The 18,253-nt window shown below is 42.0% G+C and overlaps 1 pseudogene; it reads right to left on the reverse strand.

Moving 5' to 3' along the window:
- Positions 1-2,253: 2,253 nt before the first annotated feature.
- LOC130022510 (olfactory receptor 7A10-like) lies at positions 2,254-3,035 on the reverse strand (annotated as a pseudogene).
- Positions 3,036-18,253: the final 15,218 nt, after the last annotated feature.

The raw sequence follows: 18,253 nt of genomic DNA on the forward strand, positions 1-18,253 counted from the left end.
ACTTTAAGTATTTGTTTCTATAACTTTATTATTTGGAATACATTGCTATTGTTCAATCACTGCTTTTAATGGATATGGAAATATTTAGAATAAGTGTCATTATGATAGTAGGAAATAGTCACTTTGGACAGGAATTGAGTGCTGAAAGTAGGTTAAAGTATAAGGTAAAGGTAAAGGTAAAGATAAAGGTAAAGGCCCTCCCGTTGTTCATCGATTTGCTCAAGCGGGCCCAGTAACGTCTCCATTGGAGACTTTGTTGTTACTGTGTTTGGCATATCGAATACGTCACGGGGAGCTTGCCAGCCTCTGCCATGCGGGCGAGATACTCTTGGTAGCTTGCCGAGCTCTCTGAGAGGGGCGGAGGAATCGAACTCGGGTCGGCCATGTTGGCTGTGTGTAAGGCAAATGCCTACCTGATAGGGGCTGGAGCGATAGCAGAGTGGGTAGGGCATTGGCCTTGCACGCGGCCAACCTGGATTCGATTCCCAGCATCCCATATGGTCCCCTGAGCAATGCCAGGAGTAATTCCTGAGTGCAGAGCCAGGAGTAACCCCTGTGCATTGCTGGGTGTGACCCAAAAAACAATATATGGGATAAATTTTCAGTATCTGTATTGCAAACTATAATGCCCTAAAGGGAGAAAGAGAGAGGGAGAGAGTAAGAGAGAGAGAGAGAAAGAGAGAAGAAAAATGCCAGGTAGAGAGGAAGGGCCAGGGCCAGAGGGAAACTGAGGACATTAGTGGTGGAAAATGCACACTGGTGAAGAGACGGGTGTTGGAACATTAAATGACTGACAATCATAAATAATTTTGTAACTGTGTATCTCACTATGATTTAATGCTTTAATTAATTAGATAATTAATTTTTTATTTAAAAAACGGAAAAGATAGAATAAATGCCATTGAAGAGAATGAAAGGAATCACATACTGAAATTTCTCAAGCAGAGACAGGAGGTAACTCAACGAAAAGTACAAAAATGCCCCAACAAATCCTTTACAAAGATGAACAAAGACCCTCCCTTATGGCCATGGTCTCTGATACTTAAATGATGGGTTACATGAAAAATATGTCTGCTTTATAATGCAATGTGTAATGAACTTTTGAGTGACCATATCAGGAGATGAAAATGACTTAGATTCCATCACTAACTATAACCATGGGAGATGATTCTTTTATCTTAAAATTTTATTTTCTATAGAGAATATTTAAAGGTATGTATGTGCTCATCAGTTTTTGTCAGCGATTACTAAAAACCTGTGGGTAGCGAATAGTGTTTATATAAAGTGTAAGGGGATAATTTATGGATGTAGGCCTTAGCTATTCCTGTAAACTCCAAAAATATCAACACAATTGCTCTAAAAGTATTATTAATAATTATTACCATTATAAGATCCAAGTATAAAATAGAATTTAATGTAATATACATTAGAACCCAGAGTTGAAAATGTATATATGTAATTAAGAATAGGCACTTTCATATTGTATTGTTTCAATTTTCTTATTTGCATAAGTTAAAATCGTATAGTACTCACTACTTCATATCAAAATCATGTAGTACCTACCCCTTCTGGTTTATTTTCTGATCAATCTAGTTCTTAAAGTTCTTCAAGTTTTAATGTTCTTAAAAGTTCTTAAATTTGTATTGGAATAAGCAGAATGAAGTAAATTTGTTTTGTGCCACAGGGGGCAGGTTGGAATTGGGAGGGAAATTGGGGATGTTGGTGGACAGAAAGTACCACCAGTGGTGCTGGAACACTAATTGCTTGAAACAACTGTTATAATGAACAACTTTGTAATAACCTGTGGATAGCCAAATGAACGTTTTTCTGACAGTAGAAAAAAGAACGATGAGTTATTTTTCAGAAATGCAAATGTAAAATTACTTGGGATTGTATGAATAACGGGGAAGAAATATTTTCCAAATATTTCAGGCCAAGGGATGGAAATCATCTTGTTTTTGATCTCTGATTCTGTGGCATTGTTCCCTACGTTCCTGTGCTAGAACAGTTTCGAAGAGGCTGAAATGATAGCACAGCAGGTAGGGTGTTTTCCTTGCACATGGGCACCCCAAGTTCGATTCCCAGCATCCCACATGTTCCCCTGAGCACCGCCAGGAGAAATTCCTGAATGCAGAGCCAGGAGTAACACCTGTGCTTCACTGGGTGTGAGCCAAAAAGAAAAGAAAAATAAAAGAACAGTTTCAGAGCTAACACTTAAAGGAGTCTCTTCAGAGCTCTCTTTATATCTCTGTTTCATAGACTATAGGTGAAGAGGTTCAGCATGGGGGTGACCACAGCGTACATCACTGAAGATTCTGCACTGCTGTCTGAGCTGTGGGGGACAGCGGAGCTCAGGTTCACTATAACAGCTGTAGAGTAAAATAGAAGGACCACGGAGAGGTGAGATGCACAGGTGGAAAATGCTTTATACTTCCCCTGAGCAGAGGAGATTCGACATATTGAGGAAGCAATCTTTGAGTAAGAGTAAAGGATTCCAGTGAAGGGACCACCCCCCCCAGAATCCCAGCTGCAAAATACATCACCAAATTATTAAGAAAAGTGTTCCAACAGGCAAGCTGGACCATTTGATGAAGTTCGCAGAAAAAGTGGGGGATTTCCAAGTTTGTGCAGACAGACAGTTGCAAGATCATTAAACAGTGCAACAGAGCATGGAGCACAGTCATGATCCAGGATGCTAAAATCAACGTTCCACAGAGCCGGGGGTTCATGATAACCGTGTAGTGCAGGGGGTGTCAGATGGCCACGAGGCGGTCATAGGCCATCACCGTCAGGAGAAAGTTGTCTAATGTCTCAAAAAGTAAATAAAAGTACATTTGGGTGACGCAGCCTGCAGGGGATAAAATTTTGCTGCGTGTCTGGATGTTGTACAACATCTTGGGGATGGTGGTGGAGGTGAAGCAGATGTCCACAAAGGACAGGTTGGACAGAAAAAAGTACATGGGCATGTGGAGGTGGGGGTCTGAGCGGAAGGCCAGGATGATGAGAAGGTTCCCCAGCAGAGTGATCAGGTACATGGACAGGAAAAGCACAAAGATGAGGGGCAGGCCTCTCCTTTTCCATCGCCCAAGCCGAGCTGGGCTCTTCTCCCCACCCAAGTCAGTTTTCCCACTGCTTCTCGAACCCGGGACTTGGATTTCACCCTGCAAGCCCCCAGGCGTCCTCTGGACGACGCCGGGAGACAAAGCAGACCTGAGCTTCTTGCCTCTCCCTTTCCATCGCCCAAGCTGAGCTGGTCTCTTCTCCCCACCCAGTCTTTACTCCCCTGACATACACCAGGTATCCGTGGGGGTGTGGCCACTTTAGAAGTGGGCGTGGCTTTGAAAGTGGGCGTGGCCTAATTTTGGGCGGGCCAACGCTCACGCTGCCGCAAATACTTTACTCATACCAAGAAATCTCAGCCCTACACCTACACACCAATATGAAGAAACAACGGAAATCCACACCACAGGGAGAGGACGAGCAAACAAGTCAAGAAGCCTCAGTAGGTGCTTGCCACCTAAGGGACCTCTCTGACAAATTATTCAGATATGAAGTCATTAAGATGTTCAATCAACTCAATGAAACAGTCAGACAGAGATCCAGTAAATTGAAAGAGGACATGAAAGGAACAATTGATCGCTCAATCGACAAAATACAGGAAGAAATGAGAGCGGAAATTGGAAAGCAGATCAGCTGTATGCAAGGCAAACACCCAAGGCCTTCTCCATTGTTTTATGGCTCCCAACTCATTTCCTGTAGCTGATTTTAATTCTTTCTTTCTTTCTTTCTTTCTTTCTTTCTTTTTTTTTTTTTTTTTTTTTTTGCTTTTTTGGATCACACCTGGCAAGGCTCAGGCATTACTCCTGGCTCTGCACTCAGGAATTATTCCTGGCGTCACTCAGGAGGACCTATGGAATGCCGGAAATTGAACCTAGGTGAGCTGCATGCAAGGCAAACGCCAGACCTTCTATACTATGACTCCATTTCCAACTGGTTTAATGAGAGCTTCTTTCATGTCTTTTAGGAGTACTTGTTCAGATAAAACATGTGGTGGTTAGTGGCTGTTCTTGCTGAAAGGCCAATTTTTCTGGCATCCAATAATACATAAAAATATAAGAGCAAATAAATAAATATCATGTATAACTTGGTAACAGGGTTATGAAGAAAAGGCCCAAGGAATTGAGTAAAAGTGTTTGAGAATTGGTTGGGCTTATATCTCTTTCCTGAGAATTCAGATAATTCTTATTATAAGCATTACAATAATATCATTATTATAATGAGACAAAGACATCTAACAATAATATTCTAATAATATATCATAATAATCGTATAATGATAATATCTGTCAAATATTATTATTAGAGACTTCCAGGAAGCAAAATCAGCAAATATTGAATTCACTCAGAAAATGTACAGCAGGACCCTGAGGGATAGAACAGTAGGTAAGGTGTTTTTTTGTTTGTTTGTTTGTTTGTTTTTTAGCAGTTACAAAGCTTTTGGGTCTAAGTCTCAGTCATACAATGAAACACCCGTACCTTCACCAGTGCCCATTCTCTACCACCAAAAATCCCAGTATACCCCCATCCCACACCCTCCCCCTGCCTGTGGGGCAGATGATCTCCACATTACTCTCTCTCTCTACTTTGATCACATTCAATATTTCGACACCAGGCCCACCATTATTATTTGAGATTTACCCCAACACTCAGATCTGCTGAAAAGGCAACAGTAGGCAATTTGTGTTCTATTGCTGGTTATGACTAACATATGATGTCGTGTGGCTGCAGTAGGGCCATGTGGTTTTGAAATTCTGAAATTTTAACACTTAAATCTGGAGGGATTTCTGCCAAAAGCCACTGGGTTTGGAGATCTGCTCCTGAGTCTCTGGGATCATGGCCGTTGAGCAGCTTGATGAGGAGCCAGAGAGGCCATTCGCGGGCGATGACTTGGGGTCTCATTGGGGTGAGGAAGACAGGCCCGGCTCCACCTCCCCCCACCATCCCTTGAGACCCAACAAGTTTTGTCACTGCGGGTCCAAGCCTGACTGTCCAATGGCCTCTGGAGGATGACAGCCACCAAGTCGCCAAGAGGGAGCAGGCGGAGGGACAGCACCCATTCCCCCTGGGGTGGCCCAGTGACAGTAGCCTACTGCGGGGTCCGGACACATTTCTGACAAAAGCCTCTGGGTTTTGAGATTTGTTTCTGAGTCTCTGGGATCAAGGCCGTTGAGCAGCTTGATGAGGGGTGGGGAGGACAAGCCCGACTCCAACCTCATCCCGTGAGGCCCTGTGTGTCTCGTCACTGGGGGTCCAAATGTGACTATCCAGTGGCCTCAGACGGATGGCGGCCACTGGGCCGTCAGGGGGAATAGGCCAAGGCACGAAACCTATTCCCACCTGGGTTGGCCCAGCACCGGTAGCCTACTGCAGAGACCAGACACATTTCTATCTAAAGCCACTGGGTTCTGAGATTCGTTTCTGAGTCTCTGGGATCATGTCCATTAAGCAGTTCAATCAGGAACCAAAGAGGCCTTGCCTCCAATTATATAGGCTGAGCCGGAGGTGGTTTGTGGGTGTGTTTCCCACATACCTAACTTTTGGCCGTTTACTTTCTTGGTAAACTTTGCCCCAAGTTTTTGGGGTCTGGCCAAAGGCACAGCAGCAATTTTGGGGTATCTGGAAGTCTGAAGGCGCCATGAGGCTGCTGATGCACTCGCCTCACAGGTACAGATTGACCTGCTGGCGGCACCATACCCCCGAATAGAACAGTAGGTAAGGTTCTTGCCTTGCATCCTGGTTCGATTCCCAGCATCCCATAGGGTCTGTGGAGCACTGGCAGGAGTAATTCCTGAGTGCAGAGTCAGGACTAACCCCTGAGCAATACCAGGTGTGCCCAAAATCAACCAAACAAGACAATGTATGGCAGGAGGAAGGTCTAGTAGAGATGCTGAAGACTCTTGTTACAGATAATCACTGTGGGAGGGGGATGAAGGAGTTCAAAGGACACTGTGAGAGGTAGTGAAGAGAATTTGAAAAGCAGAGTCTTAACTTCTCTGGGAAATGAAAGACCCGGAGAGTCTCCGGCCTTACCACCCCGAATACACCCGATCTCGTCTGATCTCAGAAGCTAAGCAGGGTCAGGCCTGGTTAGTACTCGGACGGGAAAGACCTTGGGAATTTCAGTTCTTCCCGTGCCTGCTGGTTTGGGGTTTGGTGTTTGTTATTGTCAATGTTTTGCTTTGGTTTGGTTTTGATCTGGGTCCAAACATCCATGAATGATGACCCTTTGCTCTGTTGCTCTCTGCTTTTTAAGAATTCTGGAATAAAAGAGAGACAGAGAGAGAGAAAGAGAAGTAAAGAGCCTGCTATAGAGGCAGGGGGAGGGAGGGAACAGGAGGACATTAGTGGTGGAAAATGTGTACACTGGTGAAGGGACAGGTTTCAGAACATTGTATGACAGAAACCCAATCACAAACAACTTTGTAAATGTGTATCTACTGAGATTCAGTAAAAATTAAAAAATAATTAATTGAACATTAAAAATCAAAGACTATTTTCTACTAAAAAAAATTCTGGGATGCTGGGAGCCGTGGTGGTGGATGGGCGCTTGTGGAGGGATGGGTACTTTTGATCATTGTATGACTGAAACCCAAGCACAAAAATTTGTAGGTCTATAACAGAACCTCATGGTGTTTCACTAATAAAATAAATAAATAAATAAAATTTCGGGTCTATTGTATGTATCATATTTCAAAGTATATGAGCTCAGGTACTACTAAGGACTGTATATGCCTTACCAGAAAGTGCCCCCCCCACACACACACAACATTATTCAGTCTTGTAAAGGACCTCCTGCCACTTGCAACAACACGGTGCTCTTTAGGGACTGATGTCAATGATGTCTCAGAAACTAAAGAACAAAATTCTATGATCTCACTTACACACACAGCATCTAAAATTGAAAATTGCCACAAGTGGAAGGGCTGAGGGAGGGCAGTTAGCACAGAGAAGGGATCACTGTAACAGTGATAGTTGGAAATGATCACTCTGGACAAGAATTGAGTGCTGGGGGGCTACAGCAGGCAGGGCATTTGCCTTGCATGTGGCTGACCCAGGTTCGATTCCCATCATCCCATATAGTCCCCCAAGCACGCCAGGAGCAATTCCTGAGTGCTCGAACCAGGAGTAAACCCTGTGCAGCACCGGGTGTGACAAGAAAAGACAAGAAAAGAAAAGAAAGGAAAAGAAAGAAAAAAAATTGAGTGCTGAAAGTAGGTAAAGGGATATACATGATAAGCTTGCAGTACTTGCATTGAAAACCATAATGCCCAGAAGCAGAGAGAGAGAGAGAGAGAGAGAGAGAGAAGGAAAAAAAGCGCCTGCCGTAGAGACAGGCTAGTGGGGGGCGGGGGGGAATAGGGTAGGTGGGAGGGTGACAGGATGGAAACTGGGGACATTGGTGTTGGAAAATGTAGACTGGCAAAAGGACTAGTATTGGAACATTATATTATTAAGACCCAATCATGAACAACTTTATAACAGTGTATCGCATGGTGATTTCATAAATAAAATAATAATAAAATAAAATAAATAGAAAATGGGCTTTCCAATTCTTGGGAAAAAGAAAATGGGAGGAATCAACCTCCCGAACTTCAAACTGTACTACAAAGCAGTAATAATTAAAACAGCATGGTACTGGAACAAAGGCAGAACTGCAGACCAATGGAACAGGGTTGAATACACTGACATCTCTCCTCAATCATATGCTCATCTAATCTTTGATAAAGGTGCAAGTAATGTGAAGTGGAGTAAGGAAAGCCTCTTTAATAAATTGTGTTGGCATCACTGGACGGCTACATGCAAAAAATAGGCTCAGAACTCTGCCTAACACCATGTACAAAAGTAAGATCAAAATGGATTAAAGACCTCAACATCAGACCAGAAACCATAAGGTACATTGAAGATAAAGTTGGCAAAACCCTCCATGACATTGAAGCTAATGGTATCTTCAAAGATGCCACGCCACTGGCCGAGCAAGTGAAAACAGAGATAGATAAATGGGACTATCTTAAACTAAGAAGCTTCTGCACCTCCAAAGAAACAGTGACCAAAATACAAAGACAGTCTACAGAATGGGAAAGGATATTCACCGAATACACATCTGACAAGGGGTTGATATCCAGGATATACAAAATACTGGTTAAACTCCACAAGAAGAAAACATCCAACCCCATCCAAAAATGGGGCAATGAAATGAACAGAAACTTTCTCAAAGAAGAAATCCTAATGGCAAAAAAGCACATGAGAAAATGCTCTACATCATTAATCATCAGGGAGATGCAGATCAAAACCACAATGAGATACCATCTCACACCTCAGAGACTGGCCCACATTCAAAAGAACAAAAGCAACCGATGCTGGCGTGGATGTGGCGAGAAAGGGACACTCCTTCACTGTTGGTGGGAATGTCGACTGGTTCAGCCCTTCTGGAAAACAGTATGGACGATTCTCAAAAAATTAGAAATTGAGCTCCCATTTGACCCAGCAATACCACTCCTGGGAATATATCCCAGAGAGGCAAAAATGTATAGTCGAAGTGACATCTGCACTTGTTTGTTCATTGCAGCCCTCTTTACAATAGCCAGAAACTGGAAGAAACCTGAATGCCCAAGAACAGATGACTGGTTAAAGAAACTTTGGTACATCTACACAATGGAGTACTATGTAGCTCTTAGAAAAGATGAAGTCATGAAATTTACATACAAGTGGTACAATATGGAAAGTATCATGCTAAGCGAAATGAGTCAGAAAGAGAGGGATAGACATAGAAAGATTGCATTCATCTGGGGGATATAAAGTAACAAAGTATGAGATTAATACCCAAGAATAGCTGAGATCAGCACCAGGAGGATTACTCCATAACTTAGAGGCCAGCCGGGTATCCTAGAGGAAAGGGCTATTCAGATAGAGAAGGGAGCACCAAATAAAGGATGTTTGGAGGATCCTCCCAGGAGGGGAGATGCATGTCGAAAGTAGACTATGGACTGAACATGTTTGCCACTCAATGCCTCTTTTGCAGACCACAACACCCAAAAGGAGAGAGAGAACACAGGGGATTGCCCTGCCACAGAGACGGGGGGATGGGGGGATGGGGGTGGGAGGGATATTATCCATGGTGGTGGAAAATGGGCACTGGTGGAGGGATGGGTATCTGATCATTGTATAATTGAAACCAAAGCACAAAAAATTGTAAATCTACAACTTTAAAAAAAATAAAATAAAATAAAGGTGAAAAAAAAAAATGGGCTTTCATGGGTTAATGGTATGAGAATCAAGGTGATATTCTTTCAGATTAAAATTTATTGTTCATAGATCAATGAATACTGGAACGATGGTTACTCTGGAGCTGCACAAATCAATGCTACTTCAATATCAATTCAGAGTTGCTAAGAGATTCTGTATTAATTAATTCTGTTTTTGCAAGCAGAAAGGAATATCATGTGATGGAAGTGTTAACGAATACTACAGAGGTAATCACATTACACTTTATAAATGTATCCAATCGGTATATTCTTAATCTCAATGTTGTGGATCAATTTATTTCAATACAAAAGACATAGAGGCAGGCTGTTGAATAGAAAGGAGTACAAAAGAAGGTAATAACTTGTAAAATACAAAAACACATTCTGGTTTTAAAATACACGGACGTACTCATCATGACTTACTGGGAAGGAACCACAGAAAAATTTACAAATTTTTAAGCATTCCCCCCATTCTACTTTTATGTCTAAGATGAATGCAAGACAGCAAAGTGAGTGAAAAATGTCAAGTGTTGCTTGAAAGTATGCAATCAAGAACTGGGACACAACCCCACTTCACTTAATCACTTAACTTCCCGTTAGTCGTCGATTTGCTCGAGCGGGCGCCAGTAACGTCTCCATTTGTCCCTGTCGCGTGCTAGTGTAGCCCAGTGGCATCTGTTCGCTCCGGGAACATGAAGAGCCTCAAACCGATCGTTCATGATCTTGACGAAGAAGTCTGACCATCTGGTAGGTGGGCGGCCACGCGGTCTTTTGACATCCCGTGGAATCCAGTCGGTAACAGCTCTAGTCCAGCGGTCGTCTTTAAATCTCATTACGTGACCAGCCCATCTGATTTTCGACACCTTGGCAAATGAGACAGCGTCCCTGATTCTTGATCGTTGACGGATGTCAGAACTCCGGATTCTTTCTCTCATTTGAGTGAAACGTGATATTCCAAGCATAGCTCTTTCTATTCTTCTTTGGGAGACCTGAATAGCGTTCTCATCTTGTTTGCGTAGGGCCCAGGTCTCTGAGGCATACAACCCCATTCCCAGTAAATAAGTAAAACACTTGTTCAATTTATTAAGCTTGTAAAATACCACAAACTAAAAATTATTTTATCTTCATAATAAATAAAACTAAAATTGCCTGTTCTCCCTGTTAGCCTGTAGCTCTGCACTGCACTGTCCTCCTGTTGTTCATCAATTTGTTCAAGCGGGCCCAGTAACATCTCCATTGTGAGACTTGTTGTTACTGTGTTTGGCATATCCGGGTAGCTTGCTGGGCTCTCTGAGAGGGGTGGAGGAATCAAACTTGTGTCAGTCGCATGCAAGGGAAATGCCCTACCCGCTGTAGTATCGCTCAAGCCCTTCCTATTTCCCTAGTAAACAAACTTCAAGTTTTATGGGAATATGCTGAAATAGAGGAGGTATATAATACTGGTGATTATACATCTCAGGAACTTCCTTGCAAGGTAATATCTAACTCTGACCCCACTGGTCTAGAGTGTTAAAAATACTTCTAGATTATGGACCATAATCTATAAGTATTATTAGCATATAGATTATTATGCTAATTATTATTAGCATATAGATTATTAGCATATTTTTATGCTCCATATACCTCATTTTAAACAAGTAACAAAAACCTCACTTCAGCTGAATGAATAAAGAAAATACACTTCACCTCACTCACTGTATTTTCCTATTGCCTTTAACAGTAAAAAACAAAAAAAATCGTCAAAGAGGATTTAATTTACTGTAATGACCACAAGTCTCTATTATCTGTCTCATCCAAATGGACTTTTATTCCCCTGATTCAATTGTTTACAATGAGCCTTGTATTTCTTTTTTTTTTTCTTTTTGCTTTTTGGGTCACACCCGGCGATGCACAGGGGACACTCCTGGTTCTGCGCTCAGGAATTATCCCTGGCGGTGCTCAGGGGACCATATGGGATGCTGGGAACCGAACCTGGATCGGCCGCGTGCAAGGCAAACGCCCTACCCGCTGTGCTATTGCTCCACCCCGAGACTTGAATTTCTGAGACCAGTGTGTGAGTCTATTTTGGGGGTGATTTGGAGGCCAGCCCCAGCAGTGCTCAGGACTTAGTCCCTGCTCTGTGCTCGGGGATCACTCCTGGTGGGGCTAAGGGACTATGAATGGTACAGGGGATCAAACTGGGGTCAGCTGCATGCAAAGCAAATACACCTTATCCCCTGTACTATCTCTCTGGTTCCATGAAACTCTCTCAAAAAAATTAGCAAGACAAAGAATTAGAAGACCAAGAAGCAAAAGGACATGAGTATCTCTTGTCTCTGTACTTGTTAAGAAGTCCTGTGACCTCAGTTAGAAGGAGAGGGACAGATATAGAATGACTGCACTCATTTGTCAGATAAAAAAATAATAATAATATGAGATTAATACCCAAGGCCAGAAGAATCAGGGGCCAGGAGGACTAGTCAATGGTTGGAAGTTTACCACAAGTGGGGGCGTTGGGATAAAGGGCAATTAGGCTGGAGAAGGGACTGGTGTGACAATAATAGTTAGAAATAATCACTCTGGACAAGAACTAAGTACTGAAAGTAATTAAAGGGATGTACGTGATAACCTTTCTGTATGTTTACTGCAATCCATAATGCCCAATAGGAAAAAGAGAAAGAGAGAGAGACACACAGAGAGAGAAGAAAAAGTGCCTACCATAGAGTAGAGGCAGGGGTGGGGTGGATCATGCAAATCCTTTTTTCAGCTTTTAGGGCCACACCCGGTGATCTCAGGAGTTACTCCAGGCTTTGCACTCAGGAATTACTCCTGGCAGTGCTCAGGGGACCCCATGAGATTCTGGGGACTGAACCCGGATTAGCCACATACAAGACAAATGTCCTACCTGCTGTGCTATATTGCTCTGGCCCCTCACAATTCAGGACATTGATAGTGGGAAATGTACACTAGTGAAGGAATGGATGATAGAACATTGCATGACTGAAACCCAATGATGAACAATTTTATAACAGTGCATCTCACTGTGATTCAATGAAGAAGAAGGAGGAGGAGGAGGAGGAGGAGGAGGAGGAGGAGGAGGAGGTAGGAAATAAAGAAGGAAGGAGGAGAAAGAAAGAAAGAAAAAGAAAGAAGGAAGGAAAGAAGGAAGGAAGAAAGAAAGAAAGGAAGGAAGGAAGGAAGAAAGAAAGAAAGAAAGAAAGAAAGAAAGAAAGAAAGAAAGAAAGAAAGAAAGAGAAAGAAAGCCCTGTGACCTCAGTTAACAATTTTTAGCTAGCTCCTGTTCCCTCAGAATATTTTGTGGTACCTCTTGGACTCTGAGACTCACCTGAATGAGGTTTCTACAAAGATTTTCTTCCAGTGAAAATCTAAATTCTGCCACGGAGGATTGATGATAAATGAAAAATATTTTCACAGTCCATCAGGGGATAAAGGACTAGAGTGTTGATCTCTGAGCCAGAAGAAATAGGATCATAAAAGCAATAATCATGCACATCAACCTCACCATAGTCATGCAAATCCTTTTTCCGTTTTTTTAGGGCCACACCCGGTGATACTCATGGGTTCCTCCTGGCTCTGCACTCAGGAATCACTCCTGGCTGTGCTCAGGGGACTATATGAGATTCCAGGGATTGAACCCGGATCAGCCACACGCAAGACAAATGTCCTACCTGCTATACTATCACTCTGGCCCCTCACAATTCAGGATTCTGTGGCATGACTATTGAAAAGATATTTACAGTTTGCTATTTCGCTCATTAGCTAGAGTTCCCTCTTGTAATTCCAGCCATTTGCACCTAATTTCCCAGTAGACACTAGTCTGGACAGAAAGGAATTTTTGGCAATGATTTCCTGATCCCCAGAGCCCAGACTAGGTGTGAACCCTTTTTTATATTATTCCTGCTCTCTGGACTCCAGGTTCCTAAACTCATAATGCCTTTCCCTCACCCCAGCTCACATCTTTACACATGTCAATGGCTGAGGAACCTGAGGAACCTGTTTTACTACATCCCCTGGATTATCAAACATTAAAACTTAATGATAAAACAAACTCTGATGCCTCAAGAAATTTTCTCTCTCTCCTCTAATAAAGCAGAGAAATGAGTTCCTTTATATAAACTCATGGTACTTTGTTTTTTTTGTTCTTTGAGTTTTATTTGTTTGTTTTGTTTTTGGGGTCACACCCAGCGATGCACAGGGGTTACTCCTGCCTCTGCACTCAGGAATTACTCCTGGCGGTGCTCAGGGGACCATATGGGGTGCTGGGATCGAACGCAGGTCAGCCGCATGCGAGGCAAACACCCTACCCGCTGTGCTATCACTCCAGCCCCAACTCATGGTACTTTGGTTGTGGGAAATATCCACCAGTGAAAGGGCAGGTGTTAGAACTTTGTATGACTGAAGCCTACTCATGAACAATTTTGAAACTGTGTATCTCATAGTGATTCAAATTAAAATTAAATAAATTTATAGCTTCATGACATTTTTCCCAAAACAAGAAAATAATTTCATATTTATATAACAAGAAATTTTGCAGAGCTCTCACTATAATGTGTTGTAATGAGTTATAACATGCTTCTGAATAAAAGATATGCTACAGGTCTTATAAAATTTGAATTATATAATTTGAATTATATAATTATTAATAAAGTTTCATTCCATAGGGTTGTATTATTAGAACTTCCATTCTCCGTTGCAAAATTGAAGCTGAAGGGTTATGAAACCTGCACAATAAGGAACTTGAAGGGGATTGAAAGTAAGTCAAGTTTTTCCCAATTATCAACTGTCAGTGACTCTTGAGCACAGAAAGCATTATCTGAAGTAGATCTTTTGAAAAACTGTACTTTTTAAAATTACTTTTTAGGGGCTGGAGCGATAGCACAGTGGGCAGGGTGTTTGCCTTGCACGCGAACAACCCGGGTTGTTGACCATATGCATCCTATATGGTCACCTGAGCACTGCCAGGAGTAATTCCTGAGTGCATGAGCCAGGTGTAACCCCTGAGCATCGCCAGGTGTGACCCAAAAAGAAAAAAAAAATTTTTAGTTCACTAATCATTGTGAAAGTCATGGAGAGTTGAGTTTCAGACATAGACTACTTCAATGCCAATCCCACCACCAGTACTAACTTCCCTCCACCAGCGTCCCCACACTCTGCCTCCCCTCCTCCCCTCACCCCACCTCTTGCTGCCACCTTGACAGGCACATATGACAAAGCTCAGCGGTTGCAGCTCAGATCTCATGGTGTCAGTGTTTGTTGATGCTGTGCTTTAGATATAAATCGATCCCACTCTCCCATATCACCAGGGTAGCTGAAACTCCCAATCCAAATAGGAATTTTAAGTGACTTTGAAACTCAAGCTGGAGGTTGTTATAAAAATATTATTTATAATATATTCTAAGCTACCAAGAGTATTTCGCCCACATGGCAAAGCCTGGCAAGCTCCCCGTGATGTATTCCATATGCCAAACACAGTCAAAATGAGTCTCAAAATGGAGATGTTATTGGGCCCGCTCGAGCAAATCAATGAACAACGGGAGGGCAGTATTTCTTATATTCTCTATACTATATATAAACATATAGTTTATTTCCCTGTCACTGTCATCCCATTGTTTGTTGAATTACTTGAGTGGGCACCTGTAACGTCTCTATTCCTCCCAGCCCTGAGATTATAGCTGCCTCTTCTCGTATTTTACCAAGAATTGGAGACTCTTTCATGGTGAGAGGAATGAGACCTGTTGTCATTACTGTATTTGGCATATCAAATACGCCAGGGGGAGCTTGCCAGGCTCTGCTGTGCGGGCGGGATACTCTCCATAGCTTGCCGGGCTCTCCGAGAGGCATATATGTCATGTATGTCACAGAAAAAAAATCTGTTTCCCTACATTTAAAAAAAAAAGAAACTGAATTGGTGGTGGGAAGTGTGCACTGGTAAAAAGACAAGACAGGTGTTGGAATATTATATGACAGAAACCCAGTCATGAGCCACTTTGTAATTGTGTATCTCAACGTGGTTCAATTAAAAAAATTAAGCCTCTCAATTTATTAATCTTTCTTTCTTTGGGTAGAGTTTTCCTTGTTATTGTTGATTCCTCCAGGGTTAATTTTTTTTTATTAACCAGGAACAAAAATGAAAGAATAACATGATTGTGGTTCACAATCTTCACTAGGACAGAGATAAATGCATACAGGTAATATGTTTCTGAATTTGAGGATTAATATAGGGAAAGGAATTGATTATTGAATGTAAGGTCATCTGTTTTACTTTAAATATTAATTTCTGAAGCTGTATTTTTTGTTAGGTCAGCCATTTATTATTTTTTGTATCCTTCCAATTTTCTCTCAAATACTCTTCCATGTATATTAATAAAGTTTTAATGTATACATTCCTTCCATGTATACATTCCTTCCATGTATAAACATTTATTCAATGTATAAATGTTCAGATAGCTGGATGATGACTAGTTAGAGTAGATATTCTAACTTGATAGAAAGCAATGTGCCATACATGGGCATAAAAACAATTAAATTAAATAAATATCAGTCACATGTACTAGACCCTTTTCTTTCTTTTTAATGGAATCACTGTGAGATACAGTTACAAAGCTTTCATGTTTGCATTTCAGTCATACAATGATCAAACACCCATCCCTTCACCAGCGCACATTTTCCACCACCAATGTCCCCAGTATCCCTCCCCACCATTCCAATCCTCCCCCTGTTTCTATCGCAGACAATTTCCCCCATACTCTCTCTCTCTCTCTCTCTCTCTCTCTCTCTCTCTCTCTCTCTCTCTACTTTTGTAGACCCATTTCTTGGAAACCTGAAGACAATTCACAGGAAGGTATTGAATGAACTGACATGAATGATTTCAAGAAGAATGTTCCTGGTGACTCGTGCAATGCCCTAGATGTGCTCTAGTAACCCAGTATGGCTACACAGTGTTGTACTGAGCATCCTAACAGATCCAAATAGCTACTCCCTGCACCATCCCTTCAGTAATAAATAGACTATATGAGACCAAGGCTTCTTAAGCTTTTTCCACTCATAACACCTTTCACCTTTCCCTGACCAATGTTCCATGAGACCATTGGTCCACAGTACAAGAAGCTAGGTGTTACATCATTTGCTTTGGCCCCAAAGAAGTTTTCATTAGCTGATATTATCATCAACACACACAAAAAAGTAATGGCAATTCTTTTGGCTCCTGGTCTGATTTTGGAGGCAACATTCATAATTATTCTGGCACTTAACTTTATTTCACCCAATGGTTTAAAAGTCAAGGAGATAGTACAGTGGGTAAGGCACTTGCCTTGCACTCCAGCCTAGATTCTAGCCACAATGTCCAAGCATAGAGTCCCCCCAAAAACCCAGGACTCATTCACACGTGCAGAGCTAGGATTAACCTGAGTATCACCATGTGTGGCTCAAAAACTAACTAACTAAATAAATAAATAAATAAATAAATAAGGCTATATTGTGTCCCCAAAGGGAACTGGGGAGGTTGGAGAGACTTGATGTTTGTGATGATAATATGGTGCACCTTAATCACATGAACCTGGCAGGCTACCAAAAGTATCCTGCCCACACGGCAGAGTCTGGCAAACTCCCCGTGGCATATTCAATATGCCAAAAACAAGTAACAATCATGGGTCTCATTCTCCTGACCCTGAAAGAGCCTCGAATGTGGCACTTTTTAAATCTCAGGGCTAGGACGAAGGAGACGTTACTGGTGCCTGCTCGAGGCAATCGATGACCAACAGGATGACAGTGATTAATCACATGAAGAGGAAAATCTCATATTTCTTTTGAATTCATTCTTTGATCAATAATATTTAATGATTTCCCAAACATTAGAAAACACAGAATGGATGACCTTGATTTAATTGCTGTGCCCTCCCAAAATTTAAAAATGGGAGACTTTTTTTTAGCCATGGAAAGTGTTATCTCTGTAGGCTATGCAGCCATAGCTTTGCTCTTCAAACAGAAACAGAAAGATAATGCAGCCATCACCAGTGAAACAGAGGGCCAGTTCTTCACGTCAATAAAACAAAAACCATCACTTGTGGATGAAAGTCTTACACTCTTTAACAAATAGATGTCCAGCGTGAAAAAAAATATCTTCATGGTACCAAAGGGTGTTATTTTTTTATTTTGTATCTTTCTTTTATTTCTTAGCTAAGGCCGCACTGACACAAAGATCATGTTGAGTCAAAATTAGCAAAGAAACAGAAGAATACTTAACAAATCAAATCATAAAACTGAACATAAAAAAATAGAAAACTGAGCATTGAAACAACGGTGAATAGGGGCCGATAGCACAGAGTGGGGAGGACGTTTGCCTTGCACCCGGATTCAATTCCCAGCATCCCATATGGCCTTCCAAGCACCACCAGAGCTAGGAGTAATCCCTCAGCATCACTGGCTGTGACGAAACTGTCTGGCTGTCTGGCTGTCCTCTCATTGTTCATCGATTTGCTCGAGCAGATCCAGTAACATCTCCATTTTGAGACTAGTTGTTACTGTGTTTGGAACATTGAATACGTCACAGGTAGCTTGCCAGGCTTTGCCGTGCGGGCGAGATACTCTCAGTAGCTTGCGGGGCTCTCCGAGAGCGTGAACCCCGCTCGGCCAGGTGTGCTCAAAAAGACAAAACAATTTTTTTCATTAAAAAATTCATGAAGGGGCTGGAGCGATAGTACAGCAGGTAGGGTGTTAGCCTTGTACACAGCGGACCCGGGTTCGATTCCCAACATCACATATGGTCCCCTGAGCACCACCAGGAGTAATTCCTGAGTGCAAAGCCAGAAATAATCCCTGCGCATCACTGGGTGTGACCCAAAAATCAAAATCAAAATAATAATAATAAAAATAATAATGAATAGAAGGAGCAAGTTCCATTTCCACAATCTGATCTGAGAATTTCACCTGCCTCCCAGCAATTTTCCCCTGCAA

Source organism: Sorex fumeus, unplaced genomic scaffold (genome assembly GCF_029834395.1).
Source record: "Sorex fumeus unplaced genomic scaffold, SorFum_2.1 ptg000019l, whole genome shotgun sequence".
Lineage (NCBI taxonomy): Eukaryota > Metazoa > Chordata > Mammalia > Eulipotyphla > Soricidae > Sorex > Sorex fumeus.